Raw genomic sequence first — 6,000 nt, 5'->3', positions numbered from 1 at the left:
TGTTCTTGATATTTCCTTCAAACACCAAAATTAATTGTGTCCAATCCAGTGATGATTACAAGCAAGAAATGTGGATTAAGTTTCTAATCCAAACCCTAAGAACTGGCTTTTTGAAATCTCCTAACTCCATTGGCTAGAAGTCTGACAATATAGCTACATTGCCGTTACAGGAAGCTATTATAATACTTTCTGAAATAAGAAATCACCTGACAAGTCCCTTTTCCAGATTAACACTATGCATCAAAACCGTTTTTGAAAAGTCATTTCACCTAGAGGCTAAATGCAACACTGATATTTTCAAATGTAAAAGTGTTTTGCTAAAATAGATGATTAAAATAGTATCTGACTCCAGCCTTTGCAGGCCATCACTCTTCAGGTGTATTTGGACAGTGAGAAATCTGTACAAAGTCTAAAATGGATCTTCCAACCCACCAAAGATCCTGCTGGCTAGGCTGAAGAGAAATTTGCAAAGACACTTTTCAGAAATTACATCTAATTAAGCAGTACCATGAGCTGCAGATTAGCTTGGCTTTCCTGATTTCACTGGGTAAAGAACTTGTTCACAGCTGAGAAAGTTATATTCCCCCAAAAAATCTTTCATATAACTTGTAGCTAGATTATTTTTTGGATTATTCATGGATGATAATAAAATATTAACCTTTGACCTGCCAACAGTGTTTAAAAGGTCTATCCAGCCTTCAGGGAGAAGGAAAAAAAATAAACAAATAAAAAGGTTTCCCCACGTTGTGTCTGTAAAGGTAAATTTGCATATAACAGCTTAGTTTATCTAACAGTTTACCACCACTCCCCTTTCTTCCTGCTCCTGCCCTCCTCCTCTTCCCCTGCTCTTTCCCCCTCCTTTGCATTTTACAGTAGCCACAGTTCTGCCCTCTGCCCTCTTCCTTTACCGTGTTTTGGCATTCATCAGACTTCTCTGGGCATGATTTGACTCACTAGCTCAGCAACAGCCACCTTTTTGCTTGGTTAGTTCCCTGCCAGTTTAGCAAGCAGATTCAGTGAGCAGCCAGGCAAGTAAGCTGTGGGAATACATATCCAGGACCATGAGAGAGAGAAGCAGGATGCCTCTTCTCAGCACCACACAGCCATTATATCAGTTCAAACTTCTCAAGTAATTTCACCCTAAGTGAATTCCAAGCGGACAGTATAATATCGCTCAGAGGATCTACTTCAGACTCAGGTGAAAAGAAGGAAGATAATATTACCTTTTCAGTAAGAAAATACAGCTATGAAACAGGTCTGAAATCTTGACGATCAAAACAAATCTTACAAGAAAAATAAAGGAAACCATATTAGACCAAGTTTTCTTTGCTCCTAGTTAATAATCACCACTCCAAGGTAAGGGGTTAAGTAAATACACAGTGCTATGAGAAGCAGAAGTGAAATTATTGAATCTGTTGAAAAACGTAAGTTGGTGACATACTCTCACAGGCATGCAGATGACTATCCAGCTTCAGCTGCTTGCGCTGCATGGCTCGGAGCTCCACGCAGCAGGCGTCAGCCGTTCAGAGTCCCTGTGTTATTCAAATGACCTACCCAGCACTGCAAACGAACAGGGGGCAGCTGAAGTTAACAGTTTGAATGACTGATAGGGTGAGAGTTTTTCCTCAGCCACTGCTTCCAAATAACAAACTCCTCCTCAGAGAGAAAAAAAAAAAAAAAAAAAAAAAAAAGTCTTCTTCACTGAAGAAAATAGGCCTGTATTTGCAAAAAGTGTTGTCGGCCATAAATATTCTTATCATCTCTGCTAACAATAAAGTTTTGCATTATCTTATCACGTATTTTTTTCCATTAATACTTGGAAAGACTTACGCAAAACAAATTGTATGTGGGATATTTTTTGCCCACCCACGGTGCAGGATACTGAATATCTGGAAGCACAGGAAGGGTTGCCAGAGACTGAAGTCATCATGTTTTCACAACAGTTTCAAGTTTCAGGTGAACAGCTAAGCATGCATGCTTATTATACGCATCAGTATAAGGTCTCTCGTGGTCCCTGGACCACTGTGGTAAGGTAAGCCCGAGGCCTGCAAGGTGGCTGTGTTCATCTAGCAACTCACTGCTGCCAGAGAGCTTTGTTTCCTTCATCTTCTCTCACCGCTTGTATCTCAGCCAGAATCCCATTTCTTCTTACTCCGTAATGCTGCTGCTCCTCTCATCTCCCACTGAGCCTGTTCAGCTCACTGGCATAGCAGATACTCATGGATTTGGGGGTTTAGGTTTGTTTTGGGTTTGTTATGCTTTTACTTCCTTTCCTGAGAGATTAGCAAATTCAATTGGTTCACAGAGTAGTCAGAGGAAGGAAAGTGGCTGGAAAACGTGGCTGGAAGCGTGGGTGGAGAAAGCAGTAATTCCTCTTTGCTCTGCTGAGAGTTATCAGATAAGGCTCATCCCATCTTGCAGAACACCTGAGCTCCAGTGCTCAGGGTAGACAGTGCTACAGGCACATGCTAGTTAAGCAGCTTCCCAGAGGAGCAGGGAGAGTGCTCTGCCCATGCCTCAGGAGATGGGAATCAACTGATGTAACCGACACATTTTCCATTCCTGCAAACAAGGTTGGTCATTAGAGGAACTTGCTGTATGGTTTCACCACCTCCAGTCTTGTCCCTGCCCCGAGCTCCAGAAGAAAAAGATTTTCTCCTAAGGAATTCCTACCTCAGCTCTGGCTTCCAGACCAAATTATCTATACTTTCAAGGCTTCCACCAACACTTGTGCTCAGGGGAATGACACCTGCCACTAAGTGTTCACAAAAATACGTCTCCAAGGCCCTAATGTTGCTCTGTGGTCTATACTGAGAACTAAACACCACTATTGTTCTCTTCGTGTTCTCTGAGAGCATCAAAAAAGAAGAATCAGAAGAATATGTCATGCAGTTTATCTTACTATGGACAGCACAGTACCCATGTGGGTTTTGTTACTTTCCCCAGGATTTGGCCCTGGTTATGGGGTATTTGGTTTCGCTTAATGAAACATAACCAAACTACACAACAACTAAAGCTGGTTCTAAGAGCCCTGCTAAAAATTCCCCACACAGTTGGCTGGGTAGGATTTAAAACTCTGCACTATTCTTAGAAGTGTCTGCAGCAGTTGGAAAATGCTGGGTTGCAAGTAATGCATTCCACAACATGTTTAAGGCTCTGATCCTGAGTATTTCAGACTCTCTGTGGTTTATTTATTTCAGTTTACATTTAAATAAAAACAAACACACACACACACAATCCTATCACTTATCTAGGCACCTGAACATATTCTGTTAAGAATCTCACATTTAATATCATCACAGTAATTACACTTAAACTATTCACTGAAGTGTGATTTTTAAATGAGAGACGGAGTTTGTTAAAGCTGCTTTGGAAAAATTCCGATGTTCAGAGTTTCATAAAATATTTCCGAAATACACGAGGCCAAGAATCGACAAGTGTCTGGGAACATAAAAAAGGCTACAAAAAACATCTTTAACTGATTACAAAATAATCAATAGAAATTGATAAAGTTCACTGTGCTATTTTAGAAAACAGGGGCAAGATGATCTGTATTTAGCACAATGGCATTTATAGCGAGGCTCCACCACGGGTATAATATACACACCTACCATTGAAGAGACAGTGGAGCTTGTGCTGTACTCTAAAACTTTTCCATAATATGGAAAGATATCTGACAAGCAAATTTATTCTAAAGTATGATTAAAATAATCAGTTTTAAACCAATTGAAGGCAACGACTAACAGCTGTTTCTTTAGTTTGATTTTAAAGGCTTAATATACACATAGTTATGAATAGCAACAGGAAGGGAGTTGTACCAACAGAAACATAATAGTTCAAGGCTTTTCCTCGCAGAGATTCAGGGCGTGTGTCTACTCAAACAAGTAAAGAAGGTAGAATTTAGTTTCATAAAGCTGTTTAAAACTGAGATACTCAGATATTGTTTTGCTTCAGTGAGAGGACCCAAGAAATTCATTATGTTAAAAGAACTGCCTCGTAGGGAATTAATTCTCAAAAATTGACCTTCAGGGCAAAATTTTAATGCCTCCTGAGAGCTGGCAGAGGTTTTGTTACGAACTTCCACCAAGATCCTAAAAATGTACACATTTTTTAATAATTTTTAATATTCTATAATTTGATGGGGAGACATGAGGCTTTTTTCCTCCTCCCCCCCACCCCAATTTATCACATATTTTTACACATACCGGCTAATATAATCTGGACTCTGGCTAAAGTATAAAAGAAAGTAGTGGAGAGCAGATGTTGCCTACCTCAAATTTGGCAAGGCTTTTAACACTGTCTCCCATAACATCCTCACAGGTAAGCTTAGGAAGCACGGGTTAGATGAGTGGACAGTGAGGCAGACTGAGAACTGGCTGAATGGCAGAGTTCAGAGACTCCTTTCAGTGGTGCCCAGCGACGGGACAAGGGGCAACAGGCACAAACTGGAACACAGGAAATTCCATCTCAACATGAAGAAAAACTTCTTTACTTTGAGGGTGGCAGAGCACTGGAACAGGCTGCCCAGAGAGGCTGTGGAGTCTCCTCTGGAGATACTCAAAACCCGCCTGGACACGATCCTGTCCAACCTGGGTGACCCAGGTGAACCTGTTTGGTGGGGGGGGGGTTGGACTAGATGGTCTTGGAAGGTCCCTTCCAACCCGGACCATTCTGTGATCTTAAATTTCATTCACCTGATAAGGGTCAGGCAATCCCACATGCTAAACAAATCATTAGATTAAAGATTGAGTGACCAACAGAAACTGAGAGGCTAGAAAGCTGTAGACATGAGAGCCACGGAAGGAAAACAAGCAGTGAGAGTGTCTCCCATAGAAGTGCTACACACAACTAGTCTGATAGTTATACATACCCCTAGATGCAATATTTAAACATGTACAAGTACTCATAAAGATACCTACTATATTTACTAATGACTAATAATTATTTTACATTAAAAAATATATACACATATTTATGTATATTAAATTATATTCTGGGGATAGTTTTTAACTTCATCTCTCCAGGTTGTCCTCACTTTAAAGCTTTTTCCCCCCCCCATTACTAACACACACATTTTTCATGAAACACCTTACAGTTTAGCTTGGAATTTATGACTTGATGCGTACATGAAAATATGTTATTTATACTATGAAAGAAATTAGGCTAAAGTAAAACAAATTTAATGTGATAGGTGCTGCTTCTGGCTAGTACTCTTTCCCTGGAGTTTAAGCCTTTTATCTACTGAGGGCTAAGTTTTCCATCACTGAGAAGTGTAACTGTCTTAAGCTTTTTAGCCAAAAAAAAAAAAAAAAAAAAAAAAAAAATATAGCACCATGATGAAACCCAGAAGAGTTCTTTAGCTGGATGTATCCTAGACAAAAGCTGTTTGCTGCTTATTGTGCAACATTAATGCACAGTTGACTGAAACAGCTGGAAGTACTTGGCAGACTAATGGTGGAAATGGCCTTCAAAACCAACTTTTGAGCGTGATAAACAAACCTTGTTTCTTTTGGGAAATAACATACAACTAAAGAGAGAGTCTGTTAAAAAAAAAGTTTTGGGAACAACTGCCCAAAGGCTTTGGTTGTCTATTTGTATGTATTTCATCTGGAATAAGTGAAAGTTTTTAGGGCTTCAAATTTCTGTTTCTTGTTGGCTTATCTTTTACCTTTAAAATGCAAAATCTTGGTTCTAGCTGGAGAAGAGACCATTTCTCAAACAGCTGAGGCATCCTAGACACCAGACCTTTGGGTCAATTGACAGGACACTGCAGTAAACATTTTCAATGAGGGACCTTCAATAAAATTTATCTCCTCTCCATTTCTCTGCTGTCAGAGATTCAAGGCTACACGCAGACAGATGCATAGTGGCAGTACTTTTGCTCACTGTAAGAATATAAAATTCAGTTTTGATACCAAGCTCAAAATGCCCTTTTCCTGTTTCACAGCTACAGAAGGCAGCTCATCACGAAGCAAAATAATCAGACTAGTTAAAATGCAC

This window comes from Vanellus vanellus, assembly GCF_965231255.1.
Source record: "Vanellus vanellus genome assembly, chromosome: 5".
NCBI lineage: Eukaryota > Metazoa > Chordata > Aves > Charadriiformes > Charadriidae > Vanellus > Vanellus vanellus.
Note: the sequence above shows the minus strand (reverse complement) of the source record.